This window comes from Lynx canadensis, chromosome B1 (genome assembly GCF_007474595.2).
Source record: "Lynx canadensis isolate LIC74 chromosome B1, mLynCan4.pri.v2, whole genome shotgun sequence".
NCBI classification, from domain to species: Eukaryota; Metazoa; Chordata; class Mammalia; order Carnivora; family Felidae; genus Lynx; species Lynx canadensis.
Genome location: NC_044306.2, coordinates 60750162 through 60774688, shown reverse-complemented (window position 1 = coordinate 60774688; position 24527 = coordinate 60750162). Strand labels below are relative to the sequence as shown.

The following is a 24527-nucleotide window of genomic DNA, read 5'->3' as shown; positions in this document are numbered from 1 at the left end:
TTAAAAATAAGCCTAATATTTATTTTCTGATATGAATTTTTAATGTGATAACGGTTTATCTTAATGTAACTAGTGTCTACTGATTCTAATTGCTTACTCCTTCTATCTCATATCCCATTTTCTCCTTCTTGTTTTTTTGTTCTCCCAATGTGCCCCACGATGTTCCTCATTAATTGCTTTATGTATTTTCTCAAAACTGGCAGGCCTCCTGTCCTAATTTCCATTTCACATTTATTTATTTATTTTTGAGAGACAGGGAGAGATAGAGCACAAGCAGGGGATGGGCAGAGAGATAAGGAGACACAGAATCCGAAGAAGGCTCCAGGTTCCGAGCTGTCAGCACAGAGCCTGACATGGGGCTGGAACTCACAAACCGAGAGATCATGACCTGAGCTGAAGTCGGAAGCTCAACTGACTGAGCCACCCAGGCGCCCCCCTAATTTCCATTTCAATATATCTAAATCTACCCATCTTTGAAACACATCAAAAATATTTCCTTCTAAATAAAGTATTTTCTGATTTCTTAATTAACCTTTGTTGTCTCACTTCACTAAATCCCCACCAAGACTTGTAAGGTTTTGATAGAAGTCACTGTGTCAGTGCCTTTGTCCTTCTTGCATGGCCAGCATGGTGTCTTATATGGACACTTGATACCATGTGTATTTATTTATTCCTAGCTTTGTTGCAAACTGCATTTGGGAAATATTTAGCCAAATTGTTAGCTTTATTGAATTGAATTGAGAATAAAATTCCCAGACATAATAATCTGTTCCCTGGGGGCAATGACAACTGCTTTTACAAATGCCCTGAAATTTGAAGACATTTGTGAATTAAATTGCTTTAATAGGCTATTTCAGGTCCAAAATTCGATACCTGTTACTAATTTTAAATGTGCAAAACTTTAGACATTTTTGTTTACAATGAATATTTCTTTTGTTTATCATAGGTACAAATGTCAGGACATATAGGCTGAAAAGTTTTGTAAACATAAAACTCAAATCTAAAGCCCATTCCAGTGAAATACTATAACTAAAATTCTAAAGGGCACCAATATGAATGAAATAGTTAATTTCATTTGAATATTATAGAAGAATATAGTTACTATAAACAAAGCACACAAACTAATCATTGAACAGACTGATCTATAGAGTCTTGTACCAAATTTAATCCTCAAATTTAGTAAATTCTATTCATCCACACATTGTATTTTGTTCCGTGATAGGATTTTAAAGGCAACAGAGATATCAATCTCTCACAGAAATGTGTAGATTGTGTTGTTTTTAATAAGTATTTTAAAAGACATTCACTTTTCCACAAAGTCTGGCTTTCCCAGTAGTTAATTACAGGAGGTAGTCTGAGGTGCATTGAATTACATGAGGTTCTTCACACATTACATATTGTGCCAAAATTAAGAATGTTTTAATGTGTTGCCTAGTTCTATAATAGTAGTCTGGTTTTACACATGATAATATGGTAAACTAGGACATAATTGATATACATCTATTATAAATTGGTGACCATGAGAAACCAAGGTAGACTATGTTTCAAAAAGATGTTATCCAAACATTTGGACCATAAGAAGACATACTATCCAGATATGACCATAAAAGATCATACAGTGGCCCTGTCTGTGGATTTTCTTGCAATCCAGGACTCTAATATGATTAAATACATTGACTGTATCTATGGAAAGAGAGAAACCATGATAGTGCCATAAGTAGAAGATAATGAAATAGATCTATAAAATATTTCCAAATAGTATCATTTACATACCCTTATAGATGTTCATCATGAATACCACATATTGAGTATTTTCCATCCTTTGCAGTTTTCTAAATATTGTGATGCTTTATAGAAAAGTCATCTCTCCTGCCACAAGAAAAGTCATAGCCTATAATGAATAATAGTATCCACCTATACCATTATCCACGAACTAGATAATATGTGCCTGGTGAGTCTCCACCAATTTCAGAGTTCTACAAGATCATTACATTGACCATGGACATCTTCACATAAAGTAACAGGACATCAAATTTTTTTCATGATTCTTTTCTTGAAGTTTCCTTTCTTTGTTTGTTTGTTTCCTTAGCATATAGTTCAACTTGATTTTCAGTCAACTATTTATTCTTAACTAAAATCAGCTACTCAAACAATTCATCTTGCACCTTCATGCTCACTCACCAACTATACCGATAACTGTGCAACTTCCATTCCCTGCCACCATCATCCATTCATTTAGCACATCGATTGCCATCCATGAAGACTCTTCTCTTCAGATCCCACTATCACCAGTCTTCAGTGTGAGAACTCTAGATAGTCTTTTGAAATAGGCTTTATAGTACTCAATTATAGGAGTGTAAAAATTGTCATATGGCATTATTTTAAATGAATCTTTCATTTAGGAAATAAGTTAGCATAAATAAGAATGCTGTAAACATCAAACAACTGATACATCATTCAAGGGAAGCACTGTTAAAATTATTTGGATTTTTAGATTATTTCAGAAACTAGAAAGTATCTACTCTAAAAGACTTAGGCACAAACAGATGTCACTCCTTGTATTTATATTTATTTAACCTGTTTAAATTAGCTAACTAATATCAAAATATTCTAGCTTGCTTGCAGAGCCTCTATGCTACCAAAGCCAAACATCTAAAGCAAGGATATATAATGCAAAATCTTTTTAAAAAGAAGACAGTTAAGTAAAATTATGTCAAATTTTTATGTAGGTAAATGTAGAACATAGTAATGATTTATTTAACTAATCAAGACTACTCTGTAATAAGAAAGAATTCCTGCTATTTCCAAATCAATATAGCTATTAGATTAAGATTGCTACTCTCCTTCAAATAAGAACTCAGGCTGCCCATGTACATTTGGTACAGTGCATTATCTGTAAAAGGAAAAAGCAGTAAAGGTGATTTATATGTGATGTCTACCTACCAATGCCCTTATCTCCAGTTGAGCTCAATTATTAGGATAGACATACCATTGAATTCATAATTTTATACTCTTTCCCCTGTTTCTGCTTTGAGTAAACCTGTTTCTTTGTACTTCCATTCACTTTTCTGTGCTTATATTTGTCCTGTTCTTATAATATCCTTTTATCTATTTTCCCTTTAAAAACAGAAAGAAAAATATCAAACAATTATGTCTATAATTGTGACCAATATATAGCCTACTTCTCCAGAAAACCTACCAATGGTATGAAGTAGCAAACTGTTGTCTCACTACTCTTAGAAATATAATTATTAGCAAAAAATGAAACATGAATCTCAATATTCTAACACAAAATAACGTCATTAATTATCATCATTAGAACAAAACAAATTTTCCAAAAACTGTGTGATTATAAATCTGCAATACTAAAATTCTAAGGTAAAACATTATTTTAAAAGATAAACAAGTCATAAAGAAAAAATCAAAATTTTACAACAAAGAATAATTAATAATTTATGATGTTTCATTTTGAACATCACAATATATCTAAGGGCATCTTTACCCTAGAGAAATGTCTGAAAAATTGTTTAATTAGTCTCTTATAAATTTAGATTCTGATGAATACTGAGTTAAAATGTGTATGCTAAACTTACCTAAATTCCTTTCCTTTCTTGAATGTTTTTCATGCAAAATATTTCCTTGGTTTGGTTAATGTGAATCATCCATATTTCATCCATCAGTCAGTACATATCTATAGCAACTATCTCCTGTGACTTAGTGTTTTCGAAAAAATGTTGGATTAGTAAAAAGAAGCACATTGTTCTTTCTTTCTGTCCCTTTAAATCCAGCATTTCATTTCAAATAGGAGCACCGTAAACTCTGTTATAGTCTTGTTTTGTCTTCACTAATTGGGGACTGAGGAAAAATATGGAGGTTAGCCTTCCTCAAATTTGTGGGAGTGTGTGCTCTTGAGGGATCCCCTAAAGGATCCACACTTTTGTTTCTCTAAACCTAAATATGGTCATCATCATCAAAGTTAAAGGGAACTTGAATATTGCCGTCGCCAGTTACTAGTCACTGACAGTTTTGTTAATAGGTAAAAATGGAGGCAGAACTAAGCACACTTGTGAGGCAAACCACAAAATTGAAATTGAAAATCATGTTAAAAAGAAAACCACAGGCCTAAAATGGAGTCATTTATGCCAGGCCAAGTCACCAAACAGGGCTTAATACCTAATCTAATTACAGTTTCAAACTGCCCCAGAGATGTGGTCTTAACTAATCTGTCAGCACCAAAGAGGAATTCTGTCACCTGGTCTTTCTCTATTCCCCCAAAGTAAAATGGGGGTAATCCTCCTAATAGATATCACTGATATTCCTCCTAAAAGAAGGTGAGCTTGCCTGAAACAATCCTTTCTTTTCTTTTGCAAATTGTCCCACCTCATTTCTCCCTATAAAATCCATCCATTTTATACAGCTCCTAACTTCTCTCTACTTGCTAGATGGGATGCCATTTGATTTATGAATCAGTTAATAAAGCCCATGAGATGTTTACATTTAGTGGTTGAATTTTTGTTCTTTAACAGATTCGATGGCAACGTCGGATCTGCAGTAAATTTGTTATGGCATTCAGGGATAATGAGAAGCACAGGCATGATGCCCATGAACCCTTTGAGTTCTCTGTTTCTTGCCATTTTCAAACACCTTTGGTAAGTTCCTCTCAGTTATGAGCTCCACTCACTGTGTGTTGAGCTCCTGATCAAATTGGCTTTCACAGCTTCCTGTTTTGAGTTGAAAGTCCAATCCTTTCCCTGGTTCCCAGAGTCTACATTGGACACTGTGGTAGTTACCAGCCAGAGTTGAACTGGGTCTAACTTACAGATGATATCGCCACATTAATTTATTTGTACAGTGATCTATTTATTTGATTTAAAATAAACAAATGCTTGTTTAAATTAGGCATTAAGCATTCTAAAACTCTCAGAAATATAGTAGAAACCAACCCAAATGAATTTCAAGTTCACATAATTTAGAAAAACATTCAGTATTAAAACTAGGTGAAGGCTGTTGGCTTAATTAAAAACAGGCATGTCTTTAGAATTATCAGGATTAATATAATACTTTTATTCTACCTAAGCTTACTAAATGTCAGTGGAGTTCATGTCCATCACTTATAAAATATGTCAGCAAAAAAGATAACTTAAGATGATGGTTAGCACTTTAATGATTCATGACATTTTTATGACTAATATCAACAATTAAGAAAAAAGTAAATTAAATAGGTATAAGAAATAATTATAAATAAATTTTAGCAATATTATGTCTACTTAGTTTCCCCAAGTCTATTTAGTACCAGATCTTTGAGTTTTGCCAAGTTCAATTAATCATTAAATATCTAGATCATTTCCAAAATGAGATAAACTTCTGAAACATTAATAACTGAACATTGATTTATGTATTTTTTATTGGTGTTCTTTACATCTATTACCGAGAAACTAAGAGACATAGGGATTTGTAGTACTACACTGGAAAACTGAAAAACAGGCATATGCTTCTAGAAATTATGAAGGTATTCATGGATTTGTTAGTCTGAGGAATAATGGTGTAACAGCAGTGTAAACAAATGTTTATTTCATTTTTCTAGAAATTGAGATTTCTGAAGGTAAGAATTCAAATTAATATATGAAATTAAAACTACTAGAAATAATAAGGGAAACATCTCCACATGAAAGAAAATTAAAATGTATGTGTAGATTTGTGGAAAAAGAAATCTTTGGAAACGAATTCATATTGTGTGTGTGCATGCAGATGAGAGGGAGCATGAACATGTGTGAGAGAGAGAGAAAGAGAGGAGAAATACAGAAAATAAAGAGCTAGTCGGGGCTGGCTAAACTGCAATAAATTCAACTAAGTGAATGAGCTTTAATATCAAAAGTAAGTTGGTTTCCTGTCTGTTAAAGCACAAAGTTTTCTTGGACTATTTATTGGTCTGCTTTTTGATAATAAGAGGCTGTGAATGGCTTTTCTTGCCCTTAAAGTAATCTGCCTAAAAAAATTCTGTCTTACCCAAATGTCATCCTGTGTTTTATGTTGTCTTAATCAGGTCTTTCATCACTTAAGAAAATGGAAGCTTCTCAATATTAAAAGAGCTAAGTATTTCTAACAACAATAACCTTCTGCATTTACCTTTAAAAATCATGTTACTTTGGTTAAATAAATATTGTTTCATAGTGATCTGTGATCCTATTTAATCATATGTTCAAATCTTTTCATATTTTTGACCAACTTCCCAAAATTTAAGTTCTAAATAAAGTTTTTTGTTTTTTTGTTTTTTTCTTTTTTACTTAGACCAACTTTGAAATATAAAATACTACAGAGGACTCCTGGACCATCTTAAAAGATTTTTTTCTCTCCTTATAAAAAGAAATAATACATAGCCTTATTTGGTATGTTAAATTACCTGAGAAGCATTGTCAAATAAGTGATGATAAACCTTAGGTTATATTGGGTGAATGTTAATATGTGTTTTAGAAATTGTATAGAATTCTGTCATGTCCTGGTATAATGTTATAGTCATAATTCTAGTTACTATCTTAAAATGTTGTATGTTACAGAAATAACCAAATTTCCCTGTCAGTTCCATTATAATATATTATCACCAGATCTTTAACAATGAACACCTTTAAGCCTTTTCACAGTTATTGTTTTATTCTGATGCTTTTTTTTTTTAATTTTTTTTTCCACGTTTATTTATTTTTGGGACAGAGAGAGACAGAGCATGAACGGGGGAGAGAGAGAGGGAGACACAGAATCGGAAACAGGCTCCAGGCTCTGAGCCATCAGCCCAGAGCCCGACGCGGGGCTCGAACTCACGGACCGTGAGATCGTGACCTGGCTGAAGTCGGACGCTTAACCGACTGCGCCACCCAGGCGCCCCTATTCTGTTGCTTTTATAAAATTGTTCCTGAACAGGCAATACAGCCATCCCTGCAAATCCACTAACAGTGCCACCTTAGTGGAAGTAGTTTCAGCTCTGACAGTATTGAGCTTTGTCTGTGGTGGTTGTCACTTTCCTTGGGCTTATGAATGCCTAGATGGCCAGCACATAAGGAAGCTATGCCTCTTAGGTTAGCAAACTTTACCCCTAACTGTTCAGACAGACTGAAACACCTCACTAATCAACACCTTTGAATTTACATCCTTGAGTTATAAAGGACCTACCAGGAGACTTTCATGACTCATGATTCATAGGACCATATTCCTTTACTTAGGAGTAAATGTCAATGAATTTATGATCAGGAACCTCTTAACTCTTGAAGATATTGCAAATTTTAACAACAGTTGCCCAATAAAGATTCTGACTCTCTGTCCAAAGTTGTTCTGGATAAGAGACTAGCCCTTGATTATCTTTTAGCTGGGCAAGGAAGCATCTGTGCTGTGGCTAAATCCACCTGTTATACCTGGATTAATACTCCTGGGGAAACTGAAGCTCAGGTGAGATCACTGAGCAAGCCATTTGGGTTAAAGGCATCACTCCATCAGTGAGGTCTTTGATTGGTTTCGGTTTTGGAACAATGACTTTGAAATACACTCCAAACATTTGAAAATTACCCTGCTTATAAAAAATCATAATGGTCTACTTGGTATGTCGTATCTTTTCAAAAGCTTGAAATGCATGTTCATAGCCACTACCCACCAAAGAAATGATCTCCCTAAGACTGGAATATATAAAAAACAAAAACAAAAACAAAGAGAATGATGACTTAAAGAATGTGAGTCTGGAGCCATGACCTGTGAATATCACAGGGGTTAAGCAAAAATATCAGCACATATGGACACCACACGAAAGGAACAACAAAAACTGTAAAATCTTCAGACCAGTAGCTGAGACTGCCACTAATTAATTAAATTTTGATCATATCTTTCAGTTAATCTGAGAGTTCAATCAAAAGGAGGGAGTTACTAAAAAGAAAAACACAGGCCCCAAATGGAGTCATGTATGCTAGGCCAAGTCACTGAACCAGGCTTTATACCTAACCTGATTGTACTTTCAAACTCCCCTAGAGATATGGTCTTATCCAGTCAGTCAGGAATTTTCTGGTCAGTAGCAATGAGGAAATATGTCACATGAGCCCTCCTTATGCCCTAAGAAAGATTAGGTAATCCACCTAGTAAGACCTCTTGCTCTTCTCTTTAAGAGAAGGTGACCTTACCTGACAACAATCCTTTCTTTTTTGTTTTTGTTTTTGTTTTTGTTTTTATTTTTGTTTTTGCTAATTGTCCCTCCACATTTTTCCCTATTAACTGCATCCATTTTGTATAACTCCTCAGTGTTCCCTTCTACTTGCTAGATGGGATGCTGCACAATTCATAAATTGCTTAACAAAATCAATTAGATCCTTAAAGTTTACTCAGGTGAATTTTTGTTGTTTAACAATTGGAATAATATCTACTGCGTGAAATAATTTTGATATTTGATTTAGCATTTAAATGAGTTAATATATGGCACCAAGTAAATATTCAAGGGATGTTGACTATTTTCATAATTCCCTTTGACCCCCATGTTTTTTCCTCCATGTACCTATCTTAATATTATGCTGTTGTGATCATGGCTCCCTACTATTTATCACATGAGAATCTGACTTCTCTAACTCCAGACTTTTCTTGTCTTACTCAATCTAATGTCATATGAAACCAGGACAACTAGTGGCTGTCTAGCTTTTTTCAGGCTACTCTAAAACATTAATGTGTAACATTAATATAAGCAAACATAAACTTTTTTTAATGTTTATTTATTTTGAAAGAGAGACAGAGAGAGACAGAAAAGAGAAAGAGAGAGAGAGCCAAAATCCCAAGCAGGGTCCACTCTGTCAGAGCAAAGCCCTACACAGGGCTCAAGCTCAGAAATGATGAGATCATGATCTGAGTCATAATCAAGAGTTGGATGCTGAACTGAGTGAGCCACCCAGGCACCCTCAAACATTAACTTTTTAAAGAGGAGTTACATGTTTTCACCCAAGTGGTTACTAATATTAAAATGACCTCTTGGACTAGAGTGACCAATAAAAGATACTACCAGGAAAGGATAGCTCTTGGTACCTCTAAAAATTGTACTTTGCAACTAACTTATTAAAATCTTTCAGGGTAGGTTTGTGATCTTAGTTATTATAAGCTCTATTCAATTATTGGCCTCTGACTACATTTCATTAATTTCTACTAATTTCAAAAACAATAATCAATTTCTTACCTAAATGCCTCCTGTCAAGTAGGCACCATTCTAAAAATAGAGATACAAAAATGACAGTCACTGTCCTCAAAGCGTTTGCAGTGAAATAGGGAGAATAGGGGTGTAAGTAAATCTTTTCCTCTGATAAAAGCCATAAGCAAGCTCTCAAATGCACACAATGGTTAAATTACTGGAAGCAATTAATTTGGTGTTGGTACATTAAAGGCAACTTTTTAGAAAAGGGAAATAAATCTTTTTTTTTAATGTTTATTTAGAGAAAGAGAGAGAAGGAAAGAGAACATAAGCAGGGGAGGGGTAGAGAGAAGGAGAAAGAGAGAATCCCAAGCAGACTCTGAACCATAGGCACAGAGCCCTATGTGGGGCTCAAACTCATGAACCCTGAGATCATGACCTGAGCCGAGATCAAGAGTTGGATGTATAACCGACTGAGCCACCCAGGTGCCCCTAAATAAGTCTTGACAGATGCTTTTAGTTTGTCATAATGATAAGGGGCCAAGGGCATTCAAGCACTGGTAGGATTCTTAAAAGGTACAGATGACAAATGTGGGTGACAACATGCTGTTTTTGAGAATCTAACTAATTTGAAATTACTTAATAAAATAGTGGAAGCGAACCAGCAGAAGAATAGTTGCTCTTCTCTGTAAGGCCATTGAAAGAGTTTAAGCAAAACAGATGAATTGAAGAAATGAGGGGAAAACATGTATGGTATAAGGTGTTAGATATCTATACTTAAAAAAAAATTGAGGGTGTCCAAAAATAAAACAGTATAATGACAAAATGAACAGTCTGCTAAAGATGAATTCCATAGGTAGCATTAAGTTTAATGCTATAAGAGACAATGCATAAAGTGATATTGAGGATGACAGTCTGGGTTGTAACTTAGCTGATGAGCTAGCTTATAATGATGTAGAAGCCTACATCATAGTCACAGTGATAGCCAAATTGCCAAAATAATGAAGTGCTAGCTGAAGATAACATTGTTCAACAAATCTGGAGACATAACACTTGGTGGTTGCAAATCTCTCTATAAAGAACCACTGTAGGAGTGCATGTGTGGCTCAGTTGGTTAAGGGTCCAACTTGATTTCAGCTCAGGTCATGATCTCATGGTTTGTGAGATAGCTCCTCTCTAAGAGTGCAGAGGCAGCTTGGGATTTTCTCTCTGCCCTTCCCCTGCTGGTGTGTGCTCTCTCTCTCTCAAAAACAAACAAACAAACAAACAAACAAACAAACAAACAAAAGAACCATTTCCAATTGTCTCACTTTCTGCACTACTTTACCCTCAGACTAATCTTCTGCCCCACTTCCTCTTATTATCAAGTGTTCTCTCTGATCACAGACATGTTTTTCCAACCATCCTTTTTTTTAAAAAGACATATTTAAAAAATATAAGTATAAGGCAGCAATATAAATCCCAAATGAAATCTGTCATATTGCTTTACCATTGCGGCATGGAATCACAACCTAAATTCCAGTGGGTTAACTAACTTCATTTTAAATTTCTAGCTTTATTTCCTACCACTTCCTTCATGCTGAATCAAAAAATAAATTCCTTAAAGTTTTGTAATCAGCAGATTCATCATTATTCCATGGTTGTACACATAACATTTCTAGCTTGGTAATCTAAAGTTCTTTTCACTTTGTTTAATATTAGATATTCACAGGGAGAGTATTAGATATTCACAGGAAGGGGATTTACAAAACCACAAAGGAGAAACATTTATGGACAGAATATGTTCTCTATTAAAATCCTATTAATATCAGAATGATCTTTTGAAAGAAATTTTAAGCAACTACCTTTTTTTTTCCAAAAAACTGAGAAAATTCATGGTACTGAATAAGATTTTTTTTTCAGAATTAGATGAAAGTAATATTTAAGATTACTTTAAAATAATACAGTGTTAGATATGTTCCTTCAATACCATGTTTTATTTGCCACAGTGACACATCAATCTTGGAAAACTTCCCTGTAGTGGTTGTTCAAGTCCCAGGACTGTTCCAGGTGAATTGGGGAACTATGCCCTGGAACCATTTGAAAGTAATATTTAAGATTACTTTAAAATAATACAGTGTTAGATATGTTCCTTCAATACCATGTTTTATTTGCCACAGTGACACATCAATCTTGGAAAACTTCCCTGTAGTGGTTGTTCAAGTCCCAGGACTGTTCCAGGTGAATTGGGGAACTATGCCCTGGAACCATTTCAGGAAGGCCACATCACAGCCCCACTCCTTGTCTCCCGATGTGGTAGACAGAAAAATGTCCCCCTCCCCCAGAGATGCCCATACCTGAATCCCCAGAATTAACATTATTACTTTACATGGCAAAAGAGACTTTGCAAATATTATTACATTAAAAATTATTTTGGATCATCTTGGGGCCAAAACATAAGTACAAGGGTCTTTGCAAGAGGGAGGCAGAAAAGTTAGAATTATAGAAGGAGATGTAATAAAGGAAAAAGAGGTTGAGGCAGGGGTGTGTGAAGATGTTATACTGCTGCCTCTGAAGATAGAGGAAGAAGTCATGACCCAAGAAATTCAGGAAAAGGCAAAGAAACAGGTTCTTCCCTAGAGCCTCCAGAAGGAACAAAGCCCTGCAAACATGTTGCTTTGGGGATTCTAACTGTAAGATAATAAATTTGTGTTGCTTGAAGACTCACAGTTGATGGTAATTTGTTACAGCAGCAATAATAAACTAATACATCTGTGTTTGATAGGAAAAGCCATGCTGTTTCTTTTTAGTCAAAGACTCTCATCAAGCAAAGTACAACTTCATGATCTTAATACTCAGCAGGACAGAGATTAACAATCAAGTCAAGTTTGTGTAATATTTTGTCCCAAGCTGTGTAAATCCAAATACAGTTTATTTGGTATATGGATTAATAGAATTTTGGCATTCATTGTTCAAAAATGAAATAGAAATCACCATCTACTTCATCTGTGTTGGAAATTTAAATCAAAGTATAAAATGAGAATAACTAGTCAATTAAAATAATTAGAATATAAAACTCATTAAGTTCATATCATAAATATAATCCCCACAATGTAGCTATACCCTATTCACAGAGATGTATTCTATTCCATACCAAATATAATGTTTTCTACTGGTTATAATCCATACAGGAGAGTATAAGTCATGGACACTTGTATTTTATTCTCTATTATTAAGAAATTTGACTGCTTTTCATTGTCTATACATGAAAATGTAAGACAAAAGGTAAAATAAAATGTTAAGATACCTTGATAACTTTAAAGGTTATATTTCTTTTTATTTTTTTTTAATTTTTTTTTCAACGTTTATTTATTTTTGGGACAGAGAGAGACAGAGCATGAACGGGGGAGGGGCAGAGAGAGAGGGAGACACAGAATCGGAAACAGGCTCCAGGCTCTGAGCCATCCCCAGAGCCCGACGCGGGGCTCGAACTCACGGACCGTGAGATCGTGACCTGGCTGAAGTCGGACGCTTAACCGACTGCGCCACCCAGGCGCCCCTAAAATACTTGATTTTTATATTATGGTTAATCCTCTATTCTTCTGTCCTTTTTTTTTCCTGTCAACCTGTCTAGGTAGCTCATACAGTTAACATACTCACATAAAGGAAAATAAAAAACAATATTTAAATGACCTTTCGGGTCATTTAAATGAGCTTTCGGGTTTATATTTCTCCTAGCATGCAGGACTGGTCTTTGGTGAAGTGTAAGAAAATAGTTTGTCTTTCTGCTCTCAGTATCCCTATGTCCCTTTCTGTAAGATTTTGTCTAACCTGCCTTTCATGGTGATATTCTGTCAGAAAGACATTTTATCTCCTTTGTGAACTGATCAAAAGCCTAGACTCAAAAATGCTGAAATTGCTTCATTTATCTGTCAGGACATTCAAACCTCTCCAAGGCCAGAAGCCAAAAAAGGATCTGAAAGGGAAAATGATATCAGAAATAGATCAACCTGACAGGATTCTCAACATTAAATTTTTTGGTTGCTGCAGGAAGGTCTAGGGTCTGTGAACCCCACTTAATCCTGTAGATGCCAGAGCTAGGAAACATAGATGGTGAGGGCGAGCTGTGAGAAATCCAATCTACTTTGTCATTGAAAATAAATTATGTCCTTTTTGCTTTTATTTCTTATAAACACTTATTCATAAATCACATATGATTAATTGAACCGGGGTGACCAGGCAAGGAAGGGTTTTTGCAAAAGTCTGACCATTGTTTGCCAGATCATCACCGTCGTTCCAATTTTCATCCACCCACCTTCATACCCATCTTATCGTGACACCTAGGCAACTGAACGAGGTTATCCAACTAACAGAGGAGGATTGTGGAGGGAGGGCACCCTCATAAAATCCCTCCACATCTAACTTCAGGGCTTCAAAGAACTCTTCCATCAATTAAATATTGCTGATGCACAACACTATCCTCAAATGTCTTCTATCCCCTCTCCCAAAAGTCAGTTTTCACATTAGCAGATTTTCAAGAAAACAAATTTGTTACATATATAACCATAATGGTTTCATTTATATATCATTTCAATAATTTCTGTGTGAGATTTGGAAAGGTCACAGCTAAAGTCATTCATATCTGAGATTTTACTTGTGGAAATATATTTTGTAAATGGTTAAATATTTTAATAGCAATATTCAGAGTTTATTTTTGTCAGATCATGTCAAGCTGCAATTATTGAGAAATGTTTTTATGTCTTCTAATTAAACTAATTAATTTTTTTCAAAACATCTTATTAAAATATCTTAGAACTGTAGTGATTTTTTTTTACTGATAATAGTAATGTGTGTTTCCTATATTTATTTTCTGTGATCAGATTAGCTAGATTTATTTTGTTTTAATTTTTTTAATGTTTATTTTGAGAGAGAGAGAGAGGGTACCTGAGCAGAGAATGAGGGTGAGAGAGAATCCCAAGCTGACATTCAGAGCCTGACATGGGGCTTAAACTCACAAATCGTGAGAGCATGACTTAAGCTGAAATCAAGAGTCGGACGTTTAACTGCCTCAGCCACCCAGGCACCCCTAGATTTATTTTATTTTAGAATGATACTAATATTTTCATTACATAGTTTTTATCTTTGTCGATTTCTTTTACTATATGTTTACTTTTTTTCATCAACTATGGCCCTTCTTCTGATAATGTTTCTATTTTTGTTTCTTGGGGAGATTGATATGCCATTTTTTCCTATGTGCTTAAAATATGAACATAGATAATTACTATCCAATTTCTTCTCAAATATGTAATTTAAATGCTCTACAATTCCCTTTGAGTGTATTTTGTTGAATTCCATATATTTCATTTCATTATTTAATTGTTTAATATTTTCTTTTGTATTTCTTTTCTTCAGCTCCTGTATTAGTTACAAGTAGTTTAATTAATTTCCAGGCACAGATGGATTATCTAGTTATCATTCATTAATTTCTAACTTAAAGCCACTGAGGTCAGGATACATACCCTAAATAATTCCAATTCTTTAAAAATTATTGTGGCTAGATTCTTTGATGGTCACTTTCAATAAATGTTTTATGTGCATTCGAAAGAATGTAAATTCTGTCGTTGTCAGGTGCTTTTATATCTATACCTTGTAAGGCTGAGCTTAATTATGCCATTCAGAATTTCTAAATCCTTACTGAAAATTGTTTCTGCCTACTTTATCAGCTATTTAGATAGACATAGTGCTTACCAATGGAAATTATTTATTATACAAAAATTTAGAAATATGACATTGTCCTAGTGTTTTGATACCTTTATCTTTACAACATATCCCTCTTTATCTCTGATAAAGCTTCTTTCCTGAAAAGCAGTGCCTGGTGTTTGTAAGGCTTATCCTAGTTCTTCTTTGGCTAGTATTTTCAGAGAATGTCAGTTTTTAAAAATTTATTCTATTTTTAACCATGCTATGTTCTTTATTTCTGTGTTTCCCTCTGGGATCATTCTCCTTCTCCCTAAAGAACTCTTTAATATTTTCTAACACAGTTATAGGTGTGATATATTCTTTTAGTCACTGTTTTAATAATTCATTTCATTTCACTTCTGGAGAATATTCTCACTGGGTTTAGGACTTTAGGATAACAGTTTTTCGTTTTGTGTTGGGCATGATGGCAGATACTATTTTGTTTTTTCTAGCTTCCATTGGTTACTCTCATTGTTTCTCCTTTCAAGGTAATGTCCCCCCCCCCCCCCCACCATGAATATATATTTTTTTAATATTTTCTCTTTGTGTCTAGTTTCTACATTCAAAGATGACATACCTAACTTTGGTTCCTTTACATTTATTCTGTCTGTACTTCACTTAGATATTTGAATCAACAGGATCATGCCTTTCATACGTTTTGTTAAACTATCAGTCATACCTCTTCAAATACTCTTTTTTGGCCCATTCTCTACTCTCTTGAAGTTTCCAATTACACATGTAATTTGACTGCCATACATGCCTCTTATGCCCTTTCCATTTTCCAAGTTAATTTTTTTTTGTCTTTTAATTTGAGTAATTTCTATTGAACTGCATTCTACTTCACCATTTTTTGTGTGTGTCTGAACTATGAAACCTACCAATTTAGTGCTTAATTCTATTCTACCTTTCAGTCCTAAAATATACATATTATCATTTTTGAAGGCTAATTTCCAGTTTTATTTTTATTTGTCTCATGCTCTATTTTCTTAAACATATTAATCCTAGTTATTTAAAACCCTTGTCTGCTGTATTCCATATCTGAAGCATACCAGGTGTTCTTTTATTTATTATTTTATTACTAGTTAGTATTTGTCTCCACCTGTTAGTACACCACATTATATTTAATACTGAGCATAATTAATGCAAAGCTGTACAGGAATCAGGCAACATTATCTTTCATCAGGTAAGAGTTACCCTTTCCATTATAGGCAGATAATGGGGGAAGTGCTGGTCAGCTTTGTCCATTCAGCCATTAGGCTGATCTGACTAGAGACTCATGTTGCTTTTTTGAAGATTAAATTCACCTCTAATTTGCCCCAGATCTTAAGATATGGCCCAACAGGGTTTCAACTGAAAACCTAGAGATTCTTTTTGTTATTGTTTGATTTTCTTACCAAGAAAAACATGGAGGAATTATCCTCTGCTATTCAGTTTTGTTTGCTATTTACTTTTTCTATCCACATAGCTTCATATATGGCAAATGTCTTCAAACATTATGTGTTTAAGACTTCTCAGATATTTAACTCTCCAATTCTATAACCCTGAACATGGGCAACCACCAAATATCTTCTGATTCCTCTGATACCCAGTAATATCCCTCTGTGAGGGCCAGACCTTGTTTCTTAGACTCCAGATCATAGTGAGACAATCTAGGTCCCCAGGTACAGTAGCACATCTTCAGCTTCCCTCTGAAGTTTCTATTCTTATAAGCATTTTAATCCCTTTAGACCTTCCTTTTGCATATTTTACCTTTAAATATATAATTTTATAACTTATTTGACTTTTCTAATTTTTCTCACTGGGATTAATGGACTGTAATAAAAATAACCATTTCTACCAATTTTTTAGCAACAAGTCTTTTCTTATGGATATATTACATAGCATTGAAAGCAGTATTTCTCAAGTTAGTAGATATAAACTAGGCATTCATAATTCTCAGAAATAGCATGCAGGAAATAACAAAAACTATCTCTTTGAAAGTTTGTAAATAACGTTTTAAAATGAAAATTAGCCCACACATTATAAAACCTATGACACACTTCAATAAATGGGACACAAAAACAAGAAGTTATAAGAAGATAAGAAAAATCTCCTGCAGAGCCCTGATCCTGTGGCACATGTTTCTAAAATTAGTCAATAAATCTCTTTCACATATACACCAGGTGGATTTCTTTGTCTTCTCAATCATTTGCTCCTGGGAATTACCTGCCACATAATTTATAATACCTCTTAGGAGTTTAAAGAATGATTTGTCACCTGTTAGTCTTTATTTTTCTTTTTCACTTCAGTTCTAAGTATTATTTTGTGATTGCTGAGATTTATCTGTTTACATTTTATAGCGTACTATTGTGAAATGTACTACTGTGATATTAATTGATTAATATTTTAACAATATATCAAAGTGACAATTGTCAAATAAAATTTATTTTTCATGTGTTAACTTATAACAGCCCTTCCTGTATCCAGAATTGTATTAGATCTTTCATGCATTCAGTACCTTAATCATTTCTATAATCTTGAAATCTTTTATACAATAATATCCATAAAAAGTATATTTAGGCCATCAACTAAATTTCAAGATATTCTTAAACTGTCTGCAAATTCTTAGTGAAGAGTTGGGTTTATGTTTTGAGGAAAAATGGAATCTCTTTACATTTTCAAAATTAGAATTTTTGACATCACTTCTATTGGTAAAAAACTTCTCAATGATAGGAAATGCAATATTTTGCACGGTTAAAATCACATTTTTTAAAATAATATTTCCTACAATAATATAAATAAAAACTTTTCCAAAATATACAGTGTTCTTAGCAAGCATTGTTTGATTATTCCTTTGTCTTAGATGGTGTTCAGAAATTAGTCTGACACCAAGACTTATCTGTTACTATTTTATAAGGAAATACAACCTCCATCATGAGAGGAAAAAAGGCATGAAGCGGACAAGGAGAGACAGCTAATATAAATTTATTTTACCAAAAGGGTGCTGTTTAATTTTAGATGATTGTGTGCAAGAGGTTATATGAAACACTGCATTTCAGATACATCTGCCAGAGCGGAGGAGTGGGGTGGTGGAGGGGGGGAGAAAAAATAATGATTATTAGTCAAAGATGTACTCTGTATTTCTGGATTACACATGTTTTGGTGCCTGGTGGGTCTGCAGTGTTTCGGGTGTTAGTAATAGAAGATAAAGCTCAGAGTTGGATAAAAGAAGGGCTCTTTACAAGAATGAACTTAGGCACTGTCTGGTGGAGCTAACCTCAATCTATCGGGGCCCTTTCAGTGATGGCTGCTTCAGCAGTGACTGGATGCAGAAGAACATACTGCAAGGATGGGATCAGGGTTAACAAGACAGCTCTTGCCTCAATTGCTACATTTAAGGGGTCACCAAAAACTCAGCAGTCAAGGTAAACAATATTACTTTAACAACAACATTTTAATGTAATATTCTTTTTCAAAAAATCAAAATTAATGCAAAAATCCCAGACAAAATATTCAAATGGAAAAAAAGACAAGCTCTTTGTCAGTTTTGCGATCCTGAGTTGTGCAAAGGGAGCAGATCCTTGCAGTGAGCCAGGCAGTCCCAGCCAATGTGGTCATCTCATCCAGACCCCTGTTGGGCCAGGTATAGGAGGACTGGAAGTGGTATGCAAAGCAGATTTGGCAATGTGGGGCCTGATATATGGGGTATGTGTGTGCTTAATTGTAGAAGATTAACTTTTTCTATTTAGTTCAAGATAAGGGAGAATATTTTGATAAGTATCTAAATAGGAGCATATTTTTCCTTTTGCCTTGTGCTCCAGTAGGACTCTCCCTGATAATGGTGAAAAACACCATTTAGTAATGCCTTACCAAAGGTGAGAACAATGAGATCTGACGTGGTACACAAGTAATGTCTAATTTGCCCTCTGTGTGAATTTAATGGTTATTTAGTTATCGTGGCATAACAGTTATCCAAAGCGTAGTACACACAGTCTCAAATTACTTTAGTCATCTAAAAATACTTGAGAAAATTTCTATTTTTGTGTACTTCTATTCATTAAAATCCTAATTTTAACTCAAATATAAATGATCTTATACTTCATTTAAAATGAATGTGCTTTTCTATCAGTTTTTGCTTCTCCATAGCAGTAAAAAGAAGATAGAGATATCAAATCAAAATTTTAATCTTCTACCAAAAGAAACTAGAAAAAGGATGTCACACTAAACACATCACAAGCAAGATGAAAAACAGTAAGGAATGGAAATACATGAATATTGAAGAACAATAAAGATATTTGCCAAACACAAAAGTTGGTTTTTTGAAGAAACTAACATAATTAGTATACTATTAGGTAGACAAACCAAGAAAAAAATAGAGAAGACTGAAATTTTAAAATCAGAACTGAGAGAGGGAATAGTCCTACCAACCTTGTAGAAATAAAAAGAATTATAAGGAAATACCATCAACAATTTTAGTTATGTTAGGTAACAGAAAAAATAAATCCCTAGAAAAAACTACTAAAAAATTTCAAGAAACAATAAAAACTGTTTGGGACTTAATATGTAAAGAGATTTAATTTGTAATTAAGTAATTATCCATAACCAGATGACTTCACTGGTGAGTTCTAACAAGGATTTAAACAATTTCTTAAAAGAAAAAAAAGGAGGAATTAACAATTTTCAAATGGATTCTGTAAAACCAATATTACCCTGATGCCAACATCAGGTAAAGACATTACAAGAAATGAAAGTTACCTATCAATATCCCTTATAAATATAGATGCAGAAATTCTCAACAAATACAAATCAAATTAATAAGCATTTAAAAATCATTAAATAGCATATCCAAGTGGGACTTATCCCAGGAATGTAAAATTTGTTCAATTAATGAAAATTAATCAATTCAATATATCATAATAAAAAAGGACATACCACATGGTAATTGCAACACATTCAGAAAAAAAAAATGACAAAACCCAATATCCTTGTATGCCAAAACAACTCAAGCTAGAATAGGAAGGAACTTCCTACACTTTGTAAAGCCCATTTATAAAAAGCAAACAACAATAGCAAAAAGCTCAGTTAAAATTATGCTTAATGACTGAAAGACTTAAAAAATGAGAACTTTTCTCCTGAGATTATGAATAAGGTGAACTTTCTATTCTTGACACTTCCTTGTCCACTGTATAACAAGGACATAAAAGACACCCAAGAATGGAAAGGAAGAAATAAACCTATCTCTATTTGCAAATGACATAATCTTTTATATAGAAAACCCTCAGGAACCCACCAAAGAAAAATCTATTAAAAATAATGAAAAGATTAGGGGTGCCTGGGTGACTCAGTCCGTTAAAGTGTCCGACTTCGGCTCAGGTCATGATCTCATGGTCCATGGGTTCGAGCCCCACATCTGGCTCTGTGCTGACAGCTCAGAGCCTGGAGCCTGCTTCAGATTCTGTGTCTCACTCTCTCTCTGCTCCTCCCCCGCTCACGCTCTGTCTGTCTCTCTCAAAAAATAAACATAAAAAATTTAAAAATAAAAAATGAAAAGATTAGCAAAGTGCAAGATACAACATTAATATACAAAGATAAATTTTATTTCTTCATATTATCAATTAAACATTTTAAAATGAAATTAAAATATTTGTCATAGCTTCTAAGAGAATAAAATAGGAATAAAGTTAGCAAAGGAAGTGCAGAACTTGCACACTGGAAATTACAAAATGTCACTGAAATTAATTACAGGTTGACTTAAGTTAATTCCATTTTTTTTTCCGTTGGTAGATTTAATATTGATCTACAGTATCTATGCAATCCAAATTGATCTAAAGTTTATGTAATCCTTTTCAAGTTTCTAGCTTCCCTTTGGGTATAAATTGAAAAACTAATCCTAAAATTCATATGGAAATCCAAGGGACCCAGAACAGCCAAATAATCTTGGAAATGAAAAACAAAGTTAAAGAGCTCACACTTCCAATTTAAAAACTTACTTCAAATCTGCAATAATCAAGGTGTGTGGTAATATATTTATATAATATATAGAGAGATCAATGGAATGGAGACCCCAAAGGCCAAACTTATATTCATGGTCAATTTTATAATAATAAAATTTTTGACAAGAGTGTCAGGACAGTCCATAAAACAGATGGATATCAACAAATCGTGCTTGGAAAACTGCTTATCCACATGCAACAAAGAAGAGGGAGGGGGAGAGAGAGAGGGGAGGAGAAGTTGGCTGCCTAGCTCACATAATACACAAAAGTAATTAACAATTAATTAAAAATAAAATGTAACAGCTAAAACTGTAACATTTTAGGAAAAAATAGGAGTAAATCATCATGACCTTATATTTGACAGTTATATTTTAGATATAATTATAAAAATACAAGTGGAAAGGGAAATATTTGATTAACTAGGCTTTATTAAATTTAAAAACATTTGTGCTTCAAAGGAAATGATCAAGAAAATGAAAATACTACTTACAGAATGGGAGAAAATGCTTGCAAATTGTGTGTCTGATAAGCATTTGGTATCTATAATATAAAGAACTTTTACAACTAACAATAAAAGACAACTCATAAAAAATATAGCCAAAGGGAATAAATAAAGATTTGTTTAGTGAGGATATAGAAATTGCCAACAGGCACATGAAAAGATGCTCAAACAGTCATTAGGAATATGCCATCCAAAACCACAGTAAGATACCACTTTACACACAACTTGGATGGCTAATATAAAAAAGACAGACAATAATAAGTTTTGGCAAGGATGTGGGGAAATTCTGTCAGACGTTGCTAGTGAGAATACAAATTATGTAGCCACTTTGGAAAATTCCTCAAAAAAGTTAAACATACTGCTACCATACAACCAGCAATTGTATTCCTAGGTATATATCAAAGAGAAATAAAAAACATTTTCACACAAAATCTTATAAATTACTATTATAACATTACTCATAATATCCTCAAAGTGAAAACAACTCAAAATATCTATCAATTGATCAATAGATAAACATAATGTTGCCCATCCATTTGATGAACTATTCAGTCATTAAAAACAAACAAAAACAAACAAAAAACAACCTATAATACAGGTTATAACATACAGATGAACCTTGAAAGCACTATGCTAAGTGAAAGCCAGACACAGAAAGTTACATATTGTGTATTTTCATTTATATAAAATGTCCAGAAAACAAATCCAAAGAGACAGAAAGTAGATTAGTTGTTATTAAGAGTTTCGAAAGAAAGGAAGGAATGAAAAGTGACTCCTAATGTATGGGATTCCTTTCTTCTTTTCCTGCTTATTTCCCTCATTCCCTTCTTCCCTCCACAAACATTCAGTTAGCACTAGAATGCACCACTCACTCACTGTACAAAGTACTGAAAACATGGGGCGCCTGGGTGGCTCAGTCTGTTGAGCATCTGGCTTTGGCTCAGGTCACGATCTCACAGTTCATGAGTTCGAGCTACACGTCAGGCTCTGTGCTGACAGCTCAGAGCCTGGAACCTGCTCCTATTCTGTGCCTCCCTCTCACTGCTCCTCCCCCACTCGTGCTCTGCATCTCTCTCAAAAATAAATAAAAATTAAAAAAAAAAAAAGATTCTTCAAAGTACTGAGAACACAATTACGAATAGTACATTTTCTCCAGGTACAAAAAGCTTAGAGTCTAATGCAGGAGAAGTTTATTTTAACCTTGATATCGGATATTTATTACAAGCGCCAGTCCCTTAGATTTAAATCAGCTGAAAACTAAACTGCTTAATAATCTTCTACTTCTTATACTAGCTATTTGTTTTAACAGTGATATCTGCCTTCTCCACTGTGAATTCGCCAATAGTTTTTTTAGCTTCTAGATTCTAATTTTGTTTTTATACCAACTCATTCAAAATTATTGAGCACCTCATATTATTTAGGCACTGGTATGGGCATTGGGTGAAGTGTGGTGGCCTGGAGGGGACATGCAAAATACAGGAGGTAAAAAGAGAAGAGAAATACAGTTGACCCTTGTAAAACATGGGTTTGAACAGCACAAGTTCACTTATACATAGATTACAGTTCTGTAAATGTATGCTGTCTTCCTTATGAATTTCTTAAAAATTTTCTCTAGTGCATATTAAGAATAAAGTAATATAATACATATAACATAAAACATGTGTGTTACTCAACTGTTATTGATAAGTCTTCCAGTCAAAACCAGGCTATTAGGTATGGAATAGGTAAAGTTTTGGGAGAGTCAAAAGTTATATGTGGATTTTGAAATGTATGAGGGCTTGGTACCCTGGATCCTTGCAGTGTTCAAAGGCCAAATGTATACTATAAAGAATTTATGGTTTGCATACAAATATCTCACCACAAAGGAAAACATGCAATACTGTAAGAACTGTATTGATGAACATATAGCTCAAAAGCCAAGTTCCTCCTTAGATGCTAGATATTATTTTTCTATTACCTGATGTCTAGATTACCATTGGGAAAGATTATAATCAGCAAAAAATATTCACTTACAGATATAACAAAATAATATTTATGCAAATCAAAGTAAAGAGTAGTAAACTTCAGAATACAAAAAGGAAATATCTTAACTGTTATGATATCTTTCTTTTAATAGAATATGAGTAAAGGGGGTATGAGAATGGCATTATAAGAAAGAAAACAATAATTATCATTTCTGGTATTTTCAGTATTTAAGATAACTTATCACACGTGTTCTTTCAAGAACTAATTATAAACTGCAACAGTCATCACATTATCTAGGAATGTCAACCTAGTAAAGGGATAAATGTATTTATTCCCAAACACTGTTTTCCAATTTAAAAATACATAACATGTTTCTGTCCCTTCCAATATGAAGAAAATGCTTATAGACCTAAGCAATATCTTTCCTAGAAGGTATTTTAATTAAGACTAAATCAATTTTATTAAGACAATTAGAATCACACTATTATTTTTATAAGTAGTTAAGAATTAATGTAAGTGACATTTCCTGAATAGTTTGGATAATGAGAAAATAAGTTCTGAAAATTTCTATAATGCAAAAATTAATCCCATTAAACAGAACATTAAAAATTATACAGAACCAAAATAACCCAGGTCATTAAAAGGTCCATTATTTTATAGAATTACATACTACAGTAAAAAACGGAGAAGAAATTATTTTATAGTAAAAGTAGGAAATGTATAGTCAACATCTAAATGTGATTATTATATATAACAACTTCAATTTGGCAGTGCTAAATTTGTATGTATTTCTGGCACTTTTATTAATTTTTATTTTTTTAATGTTTATTTTGAGAGGGATATGAGCAGAGAGAGAGAAGGAAAGAGAGGGAGGGGGCACACACACACACACACACACACACACACAAAGAGAGAGAGACAATCCCAAGACAATCCACACTCAACAATCCAATCCAAGACAATCCAAGACAATCCACACTCAACACAGAACCTGATGCAGGGCTCAATCTCACACCCATGAGATCATGGCCTGAGTAGAAATCAAGAGCCAGATTCTTAACCAAATGAGCCACCGGGGCACCCCTCTGGCACTTAAAAGAGTACTTCAAGTGAACAAAAAAAAGGTAACTCTTTCCCTAGTGTCCACATAAGTGAGTTCCAATCAACAAGCAGTATTTCCCTTTATTTCTTTCTCTCCTACCTGATTTTTTTTTGAGGATTCTCTCTTGTT

The 24527-nt window shown here is 33.8% G+C and overlaps 1 pseudogene; it reads left to right on the top strand.

The window, feature by feature from the left end:
- LOC115512968 overlaps positions 1-24527 on the top strand; it is a 74120-nt pseudogene that overhangs the window by 34234 nt on the left and 15359 nt on the right.